Source organism: Lagopus muta, chromosome 1, assembly GCF_023343835.1.
Source record: "Lagopus muta isolate bLagMut1 chromosome 1, bLagMut1 primary, whole genome shotgun sequence".
Taxonomy (NCBI): Eukaryota; Metazoa; Chordata; class Aves; order Galliformes; family Phasianidae; genus Lagopus; species Lagopus muta.
Window position 1 is genome coordinate 154,156,981 of NC_064433.1, and position 20,853 is coordinate 154,177,833.

General features: G+C 40.9%; 1 protein-coding gene across 6 annotated transcripts in view; it reads left to right on the plus strand.

The window, feature by feature from the left end:
• The window catches only part of KLF12 (KLF transcription factor 12), a 264,660-nt gene that overhangs the window by 208,398 nt on the left and 35,409 nt on the right, over positions 1-20,853 (plus strand). The window lies entirely within an intron of this gene.

A 20,853-nucleotide genomic window follows, 5' to 3' on the forward strand; every position in this document is an offset into this window, starting at 1 on the left:
CCATCTCTGGGCTGGGGCCTCAAGGAGCCCTCTCTGATACATGGAAAAAGAAACTTCCAGGAATCCTCAAGATAAGTCTCAGAGATTTTTAATTGTTTATTTATTGGAGGAAATTCCCAGAAGATTTTGGGAGATTCTTTTTGAAGAATAATAACAAAATTGTATTTGAGAGATGACGGTACCATAAGAAAACCCACTGTAAAACATCATCTCCGAGGCTTAGGTTAACCCCTTGGCCTATCCCATCATGTGAGATAACATCCCTGGAAAGTTGAACTGCATGTTTGTATTTGTAAGGCAGGCTGATGTCTCAAGGTAGACGTTCGGTAGCCTGAATCCTCTGCAAAATAGATGATATCTCATATTCTTTCTGCTCTGTACACACAGAAGCAAAATTGCCTCTCCCACCTGTGGATTCAGTGTTAGTGGTTTGAAAGCTGAAGGTTGTGTATAGGTGACGTATCATTTTCTGTCTGCACATTTGCAAGGAGCTGGGCTCTTTCAGCGCATCTCATCAACAGGGGAAGGCTGCTGGAAGGAACAACCTGGGAAGCCTTCATCACTCTGCCACTGAGGGTGAGGCATTGCTTTAGCTCTGCACAGCAGCAAGCCTTCACAGTGCCCTACTCTTCTGGCAGTACAGAAACCAGAAATACAGCCAGTAATGAGAGCAAGCTCAGGAGTGAAACATCAACATATTTAGTAATGCTTCCAGGACCTAGTCGTCTGCAGGCCTTTTAACAAAGCCAGGAATCTAGGATTTCATTCTATGAGGAGGGTGCATTGCTCTGCCCTTTGTCAGGCATCTGAAGTGAGAAGGGCCCTAGAAGGAATGCATTGTGTCCCAGGGGTAGTTTGTGAGTGTGGAAACCTGAAGGCGATCCAAGACTGTGAATGCAGTGGTTTGTTCATAAATATACTTCTTACTTCCCCCAGACATGTTTCCTCCCTGCTAAAATGAGCACTGATGAATACCAGTATCTTAATTTTTTTGCCCTTCTCTCTGCTGCTTTTCTCAGTGCTGTGCCTTTCTGAAATCTCAGGAGTCTGATAGCAGGAACTGAGCTTTTCCATCAGAACATACTGATTTTTTCTGTTCTCTGTATCTGATGAGATATCCTATTCTTTTTGTTTGTAGTCGGTTGTGGACAAATCTGAATAGTCCCTGCAGCAGGCTCTGCCATCCCTCTTGCATCCCTTTGAGTTAAGGGGCTAGTTAGAATACTTTTTTTATCAGACATTCACTCGCTGGCTTGTGACCTCTTCATACACCCCTGGGTGTGGAGTAGAAACTGATACAGCTGGGGCAGGCAGGGTCACTAGCTCAGAGCTTGCATTTGTCTCCATGTAGCCCAGTCCAGACATAGGTTCTCACAGAAATACTGTGGTCTGGAGAAAAGCATCCTTGGTGGCCCCTGGAAAAATCAAGTTTTCCGATGGATTTGGCAGGCAGCCTGGAGCAGATCCATCCCTTATGCCAGCCTTGTGGAGCACCACTCCTCTCAGTTCTCCCTCCTTCTGCAGCTCATACCTTACTATTAATAATAATTGGGAGGCACCGCAGAATGCTTTGTTCTGAGTGGTATGCAGCTTCTGGAAGAGCAGGGAGCTGTATGACAGTTGTTTATCTACTAGTAGATGTATTTGGAAATGAGCACTCTTGTTCTTCCTGCTTGTTCTTTTTAATTCACCTTCCTCTGTTTTGCCTCCTCCCTGGGCTGTCCTCAGTGCACTCGGCAGACAAAGCACGTTGTAGTGCTTCCAGCAGAGGACAGGGAAGCGCTGTGAGGCTGCAGAAGTGTGGGAGCAACAGGCTTATGTAGCATCATATTCCTTCAGCTTCATCAGCTACACCAACAGGCCGTCCATACCAAAACAGTGAGTCCTAAAAGTTAAATGAAAAATTGGTAAGAAAAATACATCTGTGACAAGCTCTTGTGAGTGTGCAGAGTCCTGCTGTGTGATTTGTCAGTGCGTTATGTTGTATGCAGGGATGTAAGCTGCTCCTGTGTGTTTGGCATGGTGTGACTTGGCACAGAGTCACAGGCATTATCATGCCATCACTATGTAATCGATGAAAGGTTCAAAATATGGGGCTGCTGTTTGCTAAACTGAAAATCCTTCATGGTCATATTTACATTGGAACTGACAAGACTTTCAAGTAGATCTATTCTGGGACCGCAGAAACTAAGCAGCATAAGATACGGATATTTTATTATGGATTAGCATGCTTTTGGAAGAAAATGTGGACTAGGAAAGTTCACCAAACATTTTCTCATGGGGAGGACACGAACACGAGGAGTAAGAATTGGCAATGTTCATTGAACCTGGTGTATTACAGATCTGTTTGATGTTGTTATTGATGATATCTGATCCCTCAGTAACTGTTTGGTGTTGTTCCTGTAACTCACCTGTTCCCATCAACTCTTCACATACTTTCACCTCCTGCAGTTCCACTGTTTCACCAAATATTAGCTCACTGCGCACACAGTTTAACTACTTCATGAAGTAACAAGTGCTTTTTTGGGTGCCATAGAAATAGTAATAATAATTTGCTAGGTGCACTGTGTCAGGTTTTTCCCGCATTGTTTGTTATACAAATGAAGGGTAACTGCTGAATGGTGGTAACTCAGGTGTTAGATAACCTCTAATGCAGGAAGGGAAAAAGTCTAGTTTATTTATGGTTGCCCCCAGAAACTCTGCCTTCCAGTGTACCCACACTTTTCTAGGACGGCACATTTTGCTCAGCTGCAGCATCACCAAGGGTCGGTAATCATCAGAGTTAAATTGCTTCCAACACAAAGGTAATGCAATGATCTCATTACACCAGTCATCATTTTCATTCTTAATCCCACATTGTTCAGCTTCTGCCTGCTTCCTCCATGACAACTGTGGCAGCAGACAGCTGCCACTGGTTCTTGAAAAGCACAAAAGGGCATGGCCAAGGAAATCGATTGACTGCGTTGGCTGTATTAGCGAGAGACCTCACTTGAACCAGAAGTAACCAGAGGGAGGCAAAAAGTAACTGAATTCTCCAGCAGACCTCTGAATATTAAAGACGTCCATAGTAGTTCACAGAAGGCGTTCAGAGTCTGCTCGTGTTCAGATCACATTCCCTTGGCTTCCTTGTTTTCACCGTGTGTGCTTGCAGCTGAGGCAGCAGACGGGAATTCTCTAGCTTTTGCACTTAACATTAGATATGTAATTGGGTGGAGAATTAATGTAAGCTTAAAATAATTTAGTTTCATAGTCATTATACTTGTTCGCTTTAAATTATTTAGCTTTGTGTCTCCAGTGTCTCCCCAAAGCCCTGCTATTACTGATCTCCTGGCTCTCTTTATTAGCTTGTATTTTTTCCTAAAAGCAAGGCCTCGTGTACAGTGTAATTATCCAGCAGCACTGATTAACTGCATAATTCTCTTTTCTGTAAAACTGCTGTGTAAATTACTTTTCATTTCACAAAAATGACTGGTATGGCCATTTCACAGAAGGTTTTTTGTTGTTGATGGCGTTTGTTTATTTGTTTTTTTTTAAATTCCCCTTTCTAACCCCCTTCTTCATCACTGTGTCATGGTAAGAGATCTTTAAGTACTGTTGTGTATAATCTTGGTGCGAGCACTAAGCCATACAGTAATTTCAGTGGAAAAAATTAAAGTGGTTTCCATGGTATTGTCACTTCTACCATCAGAATAGATGAGTAGAAGTTACTAAGACGTTGTACTCTCTTCAAGTGGGAATGTTTTTAGGGAAAATGGTCTTAACACCAAGGTGAAGGAAACTCGTTCATTTCAGTCAGCTGAAGAAGTGTCTGCTTCTTCTTAACTTCTGAGATTGCCCATTACTGCTTCAGTCACCTTTGTAGTGTGCGTGTTCTGTTGATGTTGGCTCTTGTTCCCTTCTCAAGCCTAAACTCACATACCTTGGCAGTGGCTCTCTTCCAGCATCTTGCATTGAAATCAGGAAGGCTGCTGTCATGGTTTTATGATTTCTGGTTATTGGTATTCCACATCATAACATCATGCAGTGCACTGGGAGTTAAAGTGTTAATGCTCCAGTTCCGGGCACCTGTCTGTAAGAGAAGAAGAACTACATTCCCCAGGGGGCTTTGCAGTCACAGAGGAGATACAACCCCTGGCAAGGTCACCTGATGTGCTCTTCTTCGTCAGGCTCTCCTCCCTGCTGCTCGACCTGACTGCGCATCTCACCTCAGCTTTATGGTGAGGCCTTTCCACCTTTCAGACATACTCTCTCTCATTATATTTGATTTATTAGCTTTAATTCTAAGTATATTGTATTATAGTGTGTTATCTCGCATTCCGATACCATATTTAGTAAATTAGTTTTGTTACTCCTCAGATCATTGCTGTTGTTTTTGATTATTTTGGGGTTCCCTGTTTCCTTTTTCCAGAGGTGCAGATTTTGCGAAATCCCTCCAGCCTGCTTGTCACGGAACTGGGCCGAACCAGCCTGTACACCCTTGACACAGAGACATCATCTTTCCAAGCTCTTAGCAATTTATTGCTGCTCCCTACAGTTGCTTCATAGGAAAGATGATACTTGGAAAGATTGCATGTCCTTATGGAAGTATCAAATATTCATACATAAGAAATGGTTCTATGTTCCTCTGTCTCTGGCTTGGATTAAGTCTGAGCAAATGATGGGCAAAGTAAGAAAAAGCAAAAAGCCCACCTTGTTGGACGGATGAATAGTCAAGATGTTGCAAACAAGGTGGAAGGGGCTGTTGATCTGCCAGAGGGAAGAAAGACATTACAGAGGGACCTGCATAGACTGAATTAATGGGCCAAGGCAAACTGTAAGAGTTTCAGTAGAGCCAAGTGTCAGGTCCTGCAGTTTGGTCACAACAACCCCAGGCAACCCTACAGGCTTGGGGAAGAGTGGCAGGCAGCTTTCCAGCCTGATGGTAAAGGAACTTGGTGTACTGATGGACAGTCGGCTGAATATGAGCCAGCAAGTGTGCCAAGATGGCCAAGGCCAATGGCATCCTGACTTGGTGTGGTGAGCAGGACAAGGGAATTCATCCTGCCCCTGTACTCGGCACTGGTGAGGCCTCATCTCGAGTACTGTGTTCAGTTTTGGGCAAAGAAGGGCAACAAGGCTTGTGAGGGGCTTGGAGAATATGCCCTACGAGGAGTGACCGAAGGAACTGGGGCTGTTTAGTCTGGGGAAAAGGAGGCTGAGGGGAGACCTTATTGCTCTCTTCCAATATCTGAAAGGTGCTTACAGCGAGAGTGGGGCTCATCTCTTCCCACTGGTGACAGGTGACAGGACAAGGGGAAATGGCCTCAAGTTGTGCCAGGTAAGTAAGCTTGGGTTGGATATCAGGAAACACTTGTTTACAGAAAGGGTTGTGAAGCACTGGAATAGGCTCCCCAGGGAGGTGGTTGAGTCACCATCCCTGGATGTGTTTAAAAGCCGTTTGGATGTGGTGCTCAGGGACGTGATTTAGCAGAGGGTTGTTAGAGTTACAGTAGTATGGTTAGGTTGTGGTTGGACTCAATGATCTTTAAGGTCTTTTCCAACATGCGCAATTCTACGATTCTGTGAAACTGAACTTTTTCTTTCCTGTCCTTTGTTGCACATGACATAGTAGTAAGTACCTCCAGCTGTATGAGATATGGCTTGGGGCACTTAATAAAATTGGCATTTGGTTTCAAAAGTATATGTTTCATGAATGTGTGTAGAAAGAAATGGTCAGTGTTGAGGCAGTGGAACAGGTTGCCCAGTGATGTGGTTGATGCCCCATCCCTGGAGACTTTTGAGGTGAGGCTGGATAAGGCCCTGGGCAACCTGATCTAGCTATGTATGTGTGTGCTCATTGTAGGGATTTGGACTAGCCGACCTTCAGAGGTCCCTTCCAACTCTAAGGATTCTATAATCTGTGTAAACCTAAAATCCTTCGTACCATGTCAATCCAAGCAGAGCTGGTAGCCTATCTAGTGTGTAATGAAAGAGCAGAGCAAGCTTGGTATTGTGTAATTCTTTCTCTGGATTAACTACTTTTCCTCCACCCATCTGTCTTCCTCTTCACATCTTAAAAGAATCAGTATTTTATGCAGTTTCAGATTCTGAGCCTGTTTGTGAGCCTTAGTGTTTAGTATTTATAGGTGATCCCACCCTTCATGATCCTCCCTCAAACCCATTTATTCTTTTGGCCTCGACAGTGTGCAGAGGCAATGAGTTCCAAGTATGTGTTGCATGAGAAAAAAAGTTCTTCCCTCTGTTCAGTTCATGCCACCAGTTCTTAGAAAAAATATTGAGTAGTCGCCTCTTTGCAATCTCTCCTCAGTTATCTCACAGATTTGGCGTGGTTGTGGGCCAGCTGTCAAAGATGTGGCTGAAAGAATTTTCACAGGGGGAGTTTTCACTCTGCACTCCTCCGTGAGACCAAACTAATCCTAGATCTGACAGCGTTTCAACCTGTTACTAAGAATAGGATAAATTAGAGAAACATGCTTTCCACTACTCGCACAGAGCCGTTCTATCACTTTGTGTGTTCAGAGCATCACTACAAATCATTTCTTGTGGCACAAATAGTTGCCAAGCATGAAACTGCTGCAATGAGAGTTATTTAGCTGCTCTCACCATTTGCTTGTAGTGAGTCAGTAACTTGTCCAGCCCTCTATTTTTTAACTATGATAAAATGATACGTGTTGCTGCTTGAGATAGAGGTATATCCCTGTAGAAGTAATTTTTGCAGTGCCAGGAAGATCTGGGGTTACAATACTAATTATTCCAATTAGTTCTAAATTTCTGTTCCTAGCCCGTGTCTCTGGAATTAATTTGTTATGTTTGTATATTGTTTTATGTCTTTGTTGGTTTAATCCCATGCACTTGTGCTTTCACACTATCTACCCTTCCTCTAGTGTTCTGTGTTGCAGTGAGATACAGCAGTGAGCAGATGGAATCGGACAAAGTATTTTTTTATAATAATAATCTTTAAAAGTTGTTCTACTGTGTCTAAAAATGCAAGTATGTATTTTGCAGGTTTTAATTTCAGTTCCTGAATTACAGACTTTAGCTGCTTGTGTTAAAAATGAGCCCAATGTTGTTATTTCTCTGTCCCTTCTAGTTTCAGTAACCTTAACAGCTAGAATTTTTGTTGGCACACAGTTTGGCAAGTAAGTGCTGACATAGTAAATGAATATTTGAGGGTGGTGACGCACTGGAACAGGTTGCCCAAGGAGGCTGTGGATGCCCCATCCCTGCAGGCATTCAAGGCCAGGCTGGATGTGGCTCTGGGCAGCCTGGTCTGGTGGTTGGTGACCCTGCACACAGCAGGGGGTTGCTAGATGATTTTTGAGGTCCTTTTTAACCCAGGCTGTTCTGTGATTCTATGGTTCTATGATTTTTTCTTTGATCTTTTTCGTAACTGTTTTCCACCAGGCATTTGCAATGCTGTTTTTAGGTGTTTAATTATCTCACTATATTTAGAACGCATTTTTCAGCCACTTTTGTCCAACTTTGAAGGGAGAGAAGTAACCACTTCAGTACATTCTTCTTTTTCCCCTAAATTCCACAGTACCTATGCTTTTGATAATGTTTTCTCCTGTTAGTTTATTGTCTCAACAGAGATCACTGTCTCCAAATTTACATAGGCCATCAGCTGAGTGATTGTCAATACTGAGGACAGATTTTTGTAGGACATGAGACAATGTTATTGTTGAGTGAACTGTAAACCCTGTGTTTCCTCTCTTGTTTCAGTAGTGAGACTGTACTGTGGAAGAGATTTACATCAGTATATGTAATGAAGCGTTGCTCTGCATAGCAGTCTGCCCCTTGTAATAGGCAGAAAAAAACACAAACATTGCTTTGCAGCAGGGATTTGCTTAATTGTAGCGGAGGGAAGGCTGTAAACCGTGCTAAGTCATAAAGGTCACAGCTTCTGTGAAAAGTTTCTCTATTAATAGTCTTCAAGTATTTTGTTTCTGCCAAGCTAGTGCTTAGAACCAAATTAGTCCCTCATTACAAGCCCGATGCGTTGAAGTCAAGGGTGTATCAGCATGACCTGTGTTGCCTTCAGACACCCTCCATGGCCCCTCACTCAGGCTGCATTTTGATAAATGTGTTGTGTGTGGCAAATGTGAGAAGACAAATGACTAAGCGATTTGTTGAGTTATCAAACAGCTTGTTAAAGAAATGAGTCTTTTTCTTTCCTTTTCCTTCTCGAATACATTTCCCCCACCACCACCTGGTTTATCAGCCATGTGGAAATAGTTGTGTTGATTTCTCAGTGTCAGCTTTTGTCCTCAGTGCCTTCAGTATAACAGCGGAAGACATTACCATCAGTAAATATTCAGTGTTTTTCTCAGTATGACTCCGTCTGCTAGTTAAGAAGGGATGTAGAGTTTTTTCTGCCTTTAATGGAGTGAGATGGACATCTCCATCCCGTTTTAAGAAACATATGTGTGAGATACATGAGGTGAATTATCCCAAGTAATGCCAATTATCCCCTCTATGTCTCTGTCCATTGGCCATCATAGCAAACTACTTAAGTAGGTTAGAACAGAGTGAAAGTTTTGAAGAGGACATAACAAATGTAGCAGAAATGTGAAGTAAAAATACCATTCTGGAGAAAAACATCCTCCTTGGAGAATTAGTATGTGAGTTCTAATCTTAAAAGCATTAAATAAAAGCCAGGAGCATGGAGTTTGAAGGATCTGGAATCACATATACCTTTGTGTTCAGACTGTGACTCAAAATTTCTTACCTGCCATAAATCATTTCTGTTACCTTAGATGTCGTATGCCTTGTCTTTTAAGGATCTCTTATTTTCCATTGCAGATCATACCTCTTGTAAAAAACAATAATTAAAAAAAAACAAACACAGATAATTACTCTGACATGCTATCCCTTTGTCTGAAAAATGTTAATAACATTGTCAACCAACCTCATTTGGATACTGAGAGAATCAATTCAAAAATCTAAACTCAGTTCAGTTATGTTGATTCTCATAGTGAATCATAGATGTGAATTATAGATAACCCTGATAATTGTGAAGAATGAGAGTAGGAAGTTTTTCCACTTTGTTTGCTCTCCTTTTGCTCCCTCTACTAACACCAAAATGAAATGTTCCTGGCTATAGTCCTAAGGGTGAGAGGGTGATTTCTAATGTTGTCATGAATTGTGGTGGGTCTTTGAAATACAGCCTTTAAAGTGGCCATACTTCACATGTGATTTCTGAGTTTTGTGTTAGACCCAAAACCAAAGACTTTTATCCCAGTGCTGCAAGTGCATTCATGTAAGCTACTCTTTCTACCTCAAGTGAACATCTTTAACTTCACTGAGGTCCCATGTGGATGTTGAGGCAGTACTGGTGTTATGTGGTGTTATGCCTGGATTGCTTCACTTGTGATGTGAAAACGATTTTCACCTACATATGCTCTTAAATTTCTTTTATTTTAAGCTTTCTTGCTTGGGTTCTTTACCAAGTGGGTGACATTGATTAGTTTTCAAAAAGTAGCAGGTATACCATAATTAAAAAGGTGAATGGGCAGATCTAAAGGGCTGTCAGGCCGTGGATTTTGGTCTTTTCTCTTCAGTGGACACCAGTGTTCATCCAACTGTTGGTAAAATACATGGAGATGTCAGTATCACGTTAGCTCCCTAACGTGTCTCTGTCTCTGTCTAGGGTTAGAGGAGTGCTAGCAGTGTATGGCTTGGGGTGGATGGGGAAAAAGCATAATACTGACTTAATTACAAAGCTGGCTCATTTCTACTGTATCCAAAAAAAAAAAAAAAATCAGAACAACAACAACAACAACAACAACAAACCTGTGCTGTGAAAAATGTTATGTAATGACCATGTGGTTAGTAATGGTAATCAAGCAGAGTTTAGGAAAAGACCTACTCTTTTTTCAGACACAATAAAGTTATCTGATCTTGCTGTAGAGCAAGTCAGAAATGAATTCAGAAGTTAAAACTTCTATTTTCTTCAGTGTTTTTCTATTTCTTAGAGTACTTTGTGTTGGTATGTTACTCTTAAATTCTCGTCTCTTGGAAAATACTCCTCATAGAAGAGCATATTCAATGACTGCAAGCAGAGGAAGATGAAAATATTAGTTTTCTGTTTTTTTATAGCCTTCCTAAGTCCAGAAAATGATGTGTTATGTATTACAGCAAGGTCCATCCTCCTTTCTTTAGAAACCTTAGTTTTACCAGCCTTACAATTTCTGGGGTCTGAAAATAGCATCTAGCAGGCAGAACTGTCTCTCCTCTCCTCTCCTCTCCTCTCCTCTCCTCTCCTCTCCTCTCCTCTCCTCTCCTCTCCTCTCCTCTCCTCTCCTCTCCTCTCCTCTCCTCTCCTCTCCTCTCCTCTCCTCTCCTCTCCTCTCCTCTCCTCTCCTCTCCTCTCCTCTTCACCCTCCCCTCCCCTGCCCTTCTCCTTCCCTTTCCTTTCCTTCCTTTCCCTTCTCTTTTCTGTCCCTACATTTCCTTACCAGTAGAACAAAATATCACAACATGTATGCAGGAATTCCCAGAATGCTGACAATAAATATGAACTCAGAAGTGTGATAGCTTGGTTTTGAAAGCATGTATGTGGAAAACTGCACAGAGGGGACTGATAAAGATGTACTGGAATAGTTCACCTGAATGAAATTGCTTAAGTGCTTGAGGGTTCACGGAATCAGACTCTAATTGTGACAGATGACATGTTAAGGAATTAAGTAAGCACGGACTTCTAGAAATCTGTTTAAGATATTTCTGTTTCCATTTGATTCACATGGATGACAGAGAAGTGATTATGTCCAAGAGCACGTGGAGCTGGAGGAGGTACAGCTTTCAACCAAATACCCATTACAAGGAAGGACGTTCAGCACAGAATACCAAGAATGGTATTTGATTGGCAAAATTAAATGCCAGTACTGGGGGAAGGAAAAATGAGGTCAAATGAGGAGTTCTAGCTTCGATGATAGCTTTCTTTATGTGTTAGTTTTTAAAACGCTTAAAGTGGCCTTGGCTTATCTGATAAAGTCTACCAATGTAGTGTTAGTATACTATGCCCAAAGAGAGAGATTTGTAAAATCATTTGGTGCTTTAAAGTCATATTCTTTAGGTAGACTTTTTTCCTTGTTCAAAGTCATTATGAAATGGCACCTTTTTGTTCTCTTTCTTTTTCTGTGTTTCTTTATTTTCCTCTGTCCTTTGCTCCCTCCCTTTTTACTTGAGGGCTGTCATTAAAGAAAGTAAGCACTTTTTTTTCTTCCTAACACTCCTCCAGGTGACTGATAAAGAAAGGAGGAGGGGAAAAAGTCTTCCTTTCTTTTCTCCCCCACTTCAGGCCTCAATTATTCTGTATGCTTTGAAGAACCATGTAGCTTAACTGCAGGAATGGCCTGATTTCTTTCATAAAAATGCCTTGCAGTGATCTTCCCCAAACTGCTTGGAGCACTGAAGTCTTTATTTTGAGGGAAGAGAAGGAAGTATAGAATTATTTGGAGAGTTAAGGAACAAAGACCTTAGGAACAGACACTAAGGAAGGAGAAAACTTAAGAATTAAAGGAGGCTACTGCCATCTAGAGCTGAGACTTCATGTTGGTTGTGTTTTCAAGAGTAGCGTTCAATTATTGCATTTGTCTAACAAATGTAGAGAAAAACCTGTCAGAGCAATAGAAGTGCTTTCTTTGCCTTTCAGTGAAAATAGCTGGAGCTTAAAAACATACTTTGAACCTTACTGTGTGCTTTTTAGTGTACAGATAGTCCAGGTATATTAATTCTGATTCAGATTTTCTAATTGCATGTAAAAATTTAGAAATGCCATGGAAGGCCCGTGACCAAGAGAATGATAACTTGCAAATAAGTAAACGTGAACAGGAGTTGCAACAACAAAAACTTACAGCCAAGCTGGATGCTGACCACTAAGACTGAAAGCATTTCCTTCAGTACTTCAGTCAATAAAGATACAATTTCTGTTTGTATTTATGATACCTCTAGGACTTGCTGTAATATTCAACAGCAACATGTAGGCTTTACTTTCTTTTAAAATCTGCAAATGTTATCATAGCGTTGTTAAATCTCAGATTTTACCTGGTGGTCAAATTGCCTGAAGATCAATCTGAAGAAATGTGTGTTTAAAAGCAAACCAAGCTGGTTAGAAGCTAGGCCTTCCCTCCGTAGAGAAAGAGAGAAAGTTGCTCAGTTTTCCTGAGTTCAAACCTTGGAGAAACAATAAACAGCTAATTGAGTAACATGTCCTGTCCTTTCTGACCAACTTAAAATGTGACCTGAATTTCAAACCCTTCTCTACTGAGGGCTATATTCCTGCAAACACTGAAATCAAATTGAATTAAAATATATATATATGCAAAGATACTTAGACTTGTGGTCTTTGTTAGGAGTCATTAACTGACAGCCATCCACATGTTTGGCTTTGCTTGAGTCAAAAAGTCTGCCCAGTTGTTTTGGTTTTTTTTTGCAAGGTGATTTCATTCTACTTTGCAAGTGTTTATAGGGTGTTCTGGGAATATATGCGTGTTCTGAGAGTATATGCAGAGGGCCTGTTCCTTCTGTGGCGCTGCAGGATTTTGGTCATCATCTTTGTCTTCTTCCTCAGATGTTCCTACAGCTCCAGCCCCTCAGCCCATGTGTAACACAGCACTGGGAAGTTAGAATGCACACCAGGTGGTAGCATACTGGATGGGACTGGGAGAAGGGCAGCAGGTAAAGAAGATACAGTGCAGAGTTGTTTGGAGTAAGGCTTATGAATCACAGGAACTGTTCGTTTGCTTATTACAGTCTTTTCCCTTCTAATTACAATTAGAAATCAAAATGGATTACCTTAATCTGGAGAACATGGAGGTTTATTGCACCTTACAGCAGGGCAGCAGCAGGCACTTTCTGTCCTATAACACATGCAGTGCCCTCACTCTCCTTGTCCCCAGTGCTGCTCCCTCTGGCTGCCCAATTTCACAGCCCCAAGAGAAGAGTTGGCTGTGAGTCTTTCAGGGATGAGATTCTCTCGTGCAGAAGGCCGCTCCCCTCAGTCCCAACATGGCAGCGTGCCACCTGAGATACGAGATGCGGCATTTGATACCTATAGGATAACAGACTCTTCCCATGTCGATGATCTATGAACGTCCCATTGCTAACATAGTTTGCAGAGTGCTGGAATGGCCTCATTCCTCTCAGTGGGTCACACCATCTCAGTGCAGGGGTGCTGGATGTGGCAAGGGAAGGAGGACAGCCCTGAGCTGGAGCATAGAAGGCCTGTGTTCAGCTCCCAGGTGGCACCAAAGGGCATCGGGCTGCAGCTCAAGTTGTGCTGTGTTGTTTGGTGCTGTATACTGTTAGGATAGGTACCTTTCATCACTGCAACATTGTACTGTCTTTACATCCCTGGTGCGCTGTACTTTCAGAGCTTTGAGGCCCGCCTGCTTCTAATTAGCAAAAACAGTTTGAGTTAATTTCCATATTTCTTTTCTCCATATGAAAGTCAGTGTTTTAATTAGCCATTTCATGTCATTTGCTACTCTTAATTCTCAACTATTCCAATTTTTGTCTTCTAGTGAATTAAATATGTAAAAATGCTTTGTGTTCAGGAACTGCCATTTAGCTATGTATATATTGACATTTGTGTCTACACATGCAGCGCTACCTAATTTAAAATCAAGAAGTGCTCTTCCTTTTCTTGGGCTCTGTCTATGTTTCTCTGACCTCATAAAAGAAAGGAATCTGATTCTGTTTTTGTGGAAGTTCAGTTTAGGATCAAACATTTCAAGTCCTTTGATAAATCTGCTCAGCCACTTTTTAAAAATAAGGCTGTCTGAAAGTGCCTTATATATATATCCTTTCCTCAGTTCTTTGAATTTTCCTGTTCTGAGTCTTGAAAATAACTGCACACTCTTTAGTAGTTCTGTCTTTATCAGTTTTTCCCCAGTATGCTTTTGTCTTGTTATTGCAGCCTAGACAGAAACATTAAGAAGAATTTAGATTCACAAAGTACTTGAACTCTTTTTACATTCATCTCCTTTGAACTTCTTCATCTTTGTGTTTAATTCTCAGGGCTAAAATGAAACCCTGGCACTGTATCTTTCTTTCTACCTTGCTCTATTTTCCACAGTTCTGAAAGGAGAATGAGACTTAAGACAGCTTACTCATAGTATTCTGCTTTGTAGTTGCTGCAATTAAGAAGAAAACTTTCTGAGGATCTGGGTTTTGCGGGTTAGTTTTATGGATTCTTCTGGATTAAAATTCTTTGCTTATTGGTCTAACATGATTACCTCCTCCAATCTCTTTTTTCTCTCTCATATGCTAATAGAGTTTTAAACCAACACAGTGGTTCTGTTTATATTTGTATTTGGGCACATGCATCTCAGAATTTATAAGCAGTTTGCTTGTATTCTCTGACAGATTTATGGAATTAATCATTTATTCATTAATAAATGCATTGCATTCTTTAAGTATGATTTTAAATGGAAGAAAACATAGCGGAAGAATGTTCTGCACAGGAGATGGCGCTTTGTTTTTAGGTTTCTGGATGCTTTCTTCATTCTTTATGATGGCGGATTTACCAGCCCTCACATACAATGTTTTTTTGTGTATGATATCCATACAGTGTAATGTCGTTACGTTACGCCATTGCCATGCTTCTTGGCTGAGAGAATAATGTTATTTCAGGGAACTGTGCTGCATTCAGTACATTTACAGATCCAAACAAGACCTGAGAAGAGTAACAAACTTAGATTGCTGGAGGGGATAGCTAGGAGGACAGAGTAAAAGAGTTGAATATGTACTGCTTGGCTAAATAGCAATCAGGAGAGTGTAGCATCATGTCTCAGAAATGCAGAGGTGAGAAGATGGAACAAGAAGGAGTCATTAAAGACTACAGGAATATATTAGGTAAAAGTGGCAGCAGCAGATGAATTTCATCTACTTCAGTTTAAAAACTTTCTGCCAGCAGTTTTAGTTTTGCATCACAACATGTGGTGGGGAAAAAAAAAAGAAAAAAAAAACACACATTTCTGATATCTAAATGAATTAGAAAAATAATTTTAACAGAGTACTTCATGGGTGTTCTGTTTTTTGAGTGATAAGTTTTGGAGATCTCCTAATCCAAATGCAATGAGTTGTCTTTTCCTGTTTTGGATTATTTATACTACATCCTCCTTTCTCCTGTCGTCATATCCTATGGGACCTTTGTTACCACTGACAAAGTCTGCTTACAGTTGCCTCCAGGAAAGAAGATGAGGTGTCAGGTGGAGTGTATTCAAAATTCTGCTACGTTGCAATTTCTCCTGTCTGTGAGGGCCAAAAAAGTGTGACCTGTACTGTGCTCGTGCCTCCTTGTACTCCTGTTAATCTGTATTTCTATATCAGTTGTCACACTGATAATCTGCACAGTGTTATTTGGAGGCCTAAACCTATTCAGAACTGCAAAGGAAGTAGGGAGAGTGAGGTGAAATTACATCTCATTGCAAATCAGTAGCAGCTACCTAGCTGTGACCCAGAATTAGCCATTGAGATAGTGATCTGTTAGTAGAGCTATCTTCATTCAAGAAGTTGGTTCTTCTGCATTTCGTGACTTGAGCCATTAGAAATTTTCTTCTTTTAAAAAGTGTTAAAAGTTCTCTTCAGATATTACTGAACAGCTCTTCACCAAGATGCCCTGTTAGATGCCGTGTTAGATGCCCTATTAGCTGGAGCAAAGAAATACTTATATTACTATGTCTCCATTTAAATAGGTACTATTGTCCTTGAAATGTCAAATATAATATGACATGTCAATTATTGTATGTCAAGCACATGATGTATTTTCAGTCTCTGTTGATTTAGATGGGTTTTGACGTGAGCTTGGCGTATTATAATGGGGCTTCTTCAGTTCAGTGAATGTCTTGAAAACAACATTGAGTGGCACATAAATCACTGCACCACCTTTCACAGGGACATTTTCCAGGATATGAAAGGGAGGTTTTGCACTGCTGTTAGGGTTTGGCCAATAATGACTCTCTTGTTCCAGGTCTAGAAGCTTGCAGTTTGCCAGTAGAGCAGAAACAGTCTGATCGCAAGCTGTTTTACTCAAGGATTTTTTAATTGCTTTAGGAAAGGAAAATTTAACATTTTCTAACAAGTCTTTCATAAATTATGTACCATTTGGCTTGTGTTTTGTCCAGTAATGTGTGTGTAATGCTTTAGGATTGACCATGATAGTTAGCAACATAACCTGTTCCTTACCATGTTTACCACAAGTATGCATCTAGACTAAGGAACTCTATACATCATTGCAGACAGTAAGTAGCATTCACTGACTGCTAGTGGAGTTAGACATTAGAGGAAATTATGTTTTGAATTTTTTGTACTCTATGCTTTGATATTGTATTAGTTCTTTTTAGTACTAGTATTTACTGTTCTGCCTGAAAATCATAGGCAAGTTGGAGCCCCTTGTTACTGTGCTTGTACAAGCATACTGATAGATTCAGCCACTACCCAAAATGATGGTAAGTCTAAGGTAGTAAGATGAGGAAGAAGGAAGGGGGAATGATATATGGTAGTATCCCCAATATTTTCAAACTGAGAAGTAACACAGAATGAATAAGGGGCAGAACTGAGGTTATCCAAGAGATAAGTTGCAGCATTGCGGAGTCCTGTGTTGTCCTCCTGATCATCTTTGCTATTAGAGTGTAAAACATTTCTTTAAAGAGAGAGGCTGTGTGTTTAATTTGAATTCATTTAATTTGAATGACACTATTGAGTAATACAGACGCTATAATAGTGTGAGACTTTGTAGTAGTGATGTGCTTCATAGAGGTTTTAAAAACAGTGGTTTTAGATGGGTAGTTAGGCTTCAACACCTCAGGAAAAAAACTCACCCACAGCACATGTATCTAAACCACATCTCTCCTCTAAACTCCAGTGACAGAACTGAAAACAGCCTGTCACAAACACAGATCAATAGTGGGTATTTTTTGTTGTTGCTCAATTCCTTGTCACAAAAATGAGATAGTAGAATTTAGCATCCCAATGTTAAATTCAGAGTAGTGCAGCATGCAGTAGCAGTTTGGCTGATACTCTGTAATTTTACATACCAATTCCCTGCCTGACCTGACTTTCTAGGAGATGTCTGTCAGACTTCTAATATGAAGAGCCATGAGTGGTCTGCCAGCCTGACCACGGGCCACTGAAAAGGTTAAAGATGTTCAGAAAATGACTATAATTTGCTGAACACAAAACACATTGAAATCCTGACATCTCAATTTCGTAGGCCAGCAAGCACAGCCTCATAATGCTGATAACTAACGCATTGGCAGAAGCTTTGCAGCTTTATTCTGAGCTGCATGTTCCTGTCCTTGTGCTCTGTGTACCTGCCCTCTGTATGGCAGGAGAGGACTTCCTTTGGCACAAGTACTTCTACGATGTATTTCATTCATATTTTTGCTTTTTAAAGAAATCCGTGCTGTCAGCATTGCCTCCATTTGTGTAACAGGCTGGGTTGCATTTCAGTAGCCTAATATGAGACTTCAGTGAGAAGCGAATTTTTATGTCTGATGTTACAGCTAATAAAAAGAATTCCAAATGGGCTTCCATTTATTCAAGCGAAGAAGGAAAATGAGGGCTTGGAGATGGGAATGTCCAGGGAGGATTAAGGAGCGTAATTGAAGTAGACGTATTTCCTACAGCAGTATCTGTGGGGAAAAAAAAGAAAAATGTATGCAAACACATAAAGTTAGGTGTATGTGTCCAATGTGACACTGGATCAGGTTGCCCAGAAAAGTTGTGGTAGCCTCATCATTGTGAGTATTCAGAGCTGGGTTGGATGGGGCTTTGAGCAGCCTGACCTAGTGGAAGGTGTCCTGGCCTATGGTGGGGTTTGTGATGGATGATCACTTCCAAGCCAAACCTATCTATGATTTAGTTCTGTTACCTAGATTTAAACTGATCATGAATTTTCCCAGTGAGCCACCTCTGAGCAACTTATTACTGTGGCCCCCAGTTCATGTGATAATAGTCCTCCACTCTATGTCCGTCCCACACGATGTAAAGGAATACAAAAGCAAAGAAACAAAAGCTGCAATGGGAAGGGTGAGCCTCTCTCTCTATTCCCCCTGAAATGTGTTTTCTGCCTACTGTGTAGGTGTCATGAAGTACTTTGAACAACGGCCCACACCTCGGGGTTCCAGCCAGTGTCAGCAGGGACCCCATTTCCAGGCTACAGGGTCAGATGTGTGGCATGTCTCATTCAGGCCATCACTCTTGATAATTGCAGTCATCTTGTTTGACCTTAAGCTGAATGCCTGTCTGATTTCTCTACCTGCCCAACGCTCTCTATCTCACCGTAGTTACAGCAATATCATTCTGTCATGCTGAGAGGGAGTTTTATTTTTCTTCTTTTTCTTCTGTATGTGCCTCATCCAAAATGAATCCAAAATTGTGACTGCAAAATGCTTTGATAATGATCCCTTCTTACTGCAAGCTAAGGCTGCAAATGTTTTAGGAAATTATGGAGGTTTTTGATCGTGGAAGTTCTGGTATGTTCCATCCCATTTAACAAAACAGAACAAAACAACATATGTTCAGGGTTGAGTTTTGCTAGATTTTAACAGGCTCTGATTTCTCTAGTAAAAGCTTGACTGTATGCACATTGGTTGTTCTTAATTACTAAACTGACAGTACTTGTTGGTGCTTTATCTGGTGAGTGAAACTGTAAGATCTCAACTGTTAAGCAAACAGAGACTTTAATAGATAAGGGGTGGGAAGATATCCAGAAGTGGTGGTGGGGATTGATTGATTGAATGATTTTAAGAGGATATTCTAACAAAATTCTATTTAGTACTACTTTTAAGTAGTCACAATGTGTTTTTAAAGCTTTTTTTTTAATCAAATGTTAATTTTGTTGAGGTTCACTCACTGTTTCCTCTGCAGAACAAATGTGTCAGTAAAACCTCCAGGGAAGCTCTGTCATCATTCATTTCACTGTGTTTTCTCAGTATGTTTTCCACTGGAAACATTTGTAGCTGTATCTTATATGAGGGAAAAAAAATGGTGGCTATTGATAAAGAGTTGAAGCTCTTAAGCCAAAGATCCCATTACTGAAGATGTAGGAGATTGGTGCTTTCAGGGGAGCAGCAGAAATTCCAGAGACCAGTGAACTGCATGCTGGGTCAGCACAACTGGTTTTGAGTCTAGATTAATGCATAGGAAACTTGCAGCAAAACAAGAGGCCGCTGGATCCTAGACCAGTGCTCCTGACCACAAGTTTGAGGTACTTGAAATTCAGAACACACTCTTCTAGATGCTCAGATCTGTTGACCTACCTTTGGGACTTGAAAACTGCAGTTGGCAGAGCACTAATGAGCAACATGCATAAATTAGCAAGGTTAACGGAGTGGCCCATTATTACAGTCCCTTGATTTTCAGCATTGTAGGAGATGCGGGAGGGGCTGACGTGCCCACTTCAGAGGCAGCAGCAGCCAGACAGATGCGCTTCGTTTCTGAGCGAGTTTCCCTTTGTAACCGCCTGAGCTTCGAAGTGTGAAAATAAATGATGGTGATAGTAGTGTAAAAAATGAATACAGCAAACGATAACAAGGCTGTAGAAATATACTTCAGCACTAAATAGAACAAGTAGTGTCTTGTGGATGAAAGAGGTCTGATGCGTGTTTCTAAGTCATCTGCAAGAAATCTGTGCAAGCAATTCAGTTGGTGACTGGATGATGCTTCTAATCATATGGGAAGTGAGTTCCTACCTTCTTCCTTGAGACAGTTACAAATTGAAGGGAAAAATGTGGTATCTGAAAATGGTGACTATTCAATCTCTTGTCAAACAGGGCTCGTTTGACTGTAGTTTTCAAAGATTACCAGTTCTCTCTTTGTTTCATCAGCATTTTTTCTAAATATTTACAATATATTATATATATTATAAATAATACTTGTGGAATAACTCTAAATAAAATTTCATAAAGCTGCAAGCGTGCAGTTCTGTCTGTGCTTAGGGAAGGGCTGGGTCAAAAATCTTTTGTCTGCAAGGCTTGTTCAACTTTACATATTTTTGTCCTTTTCTGAACAAAACATTCAATGCCTCTTGGAAATAGCAGAATAATTCCCCTCAAGTAATTGAATACTTGATGTCCCAGAGGGAGACACACCCCCTTCAGCCAGTGGGAAAACATTTCTTATCAGGCAAGCGCATTGTGTTGCATTTCAGAAAAACTGAAGAGGCAACATCATGTAAATCTTACCCAGTTTAAATCCTTGCATGAGAACTTTCTTATAAACCCACACACAAAGTCATAGTTGGGAAGGCATAGTTAATATAACCAGCCAAACCCTCGCTCAGATTTTACTTTGGCAGAGCTGAAGCACGCATAGAGTGAAATCCTGACCCTGTCTTTTGACAGCGAAATGTCATCAGGATTTTGTTCTTGCCTTTTTATAGACGTCTGTTCCCATCCTAGAGGCTTCTGTAGTTTTTCCCAGCCAGGGACTGACTAACTACCCTGATCCCTGTCCACACAGTTGTTTGAGTGCAGGAGCATGAGAACATGCAGCCCATGCAGCCAGCTGGACTCATGGAAGCCCAGAGGACTGGAGCTGCTTGGCTACCAGCCTGATTCATGCTCTTCAAAAAGGGTTGTGGATAATTTGGGTGGAGAACAGAGACTTTATAGTCTGTCTCTGAGTGCAAGTGGAACAATTTCTAAAGCAGCAAAAAGATCTGGAGAAGATATATTTCTTTATATTTCTTAGTACAAAATGTACAATATGGATTTATGCAGATTGTCTACCAATGTAATTTTGCTCTCAATCAAACCTTGTGCTTTCTGTAATCTCTTCAGATAGTTAAAGCAGTGCTGCCTTGTAAGAAAGCATTAAAAAAACCAATTCATGGAAACTGAAGTTTCC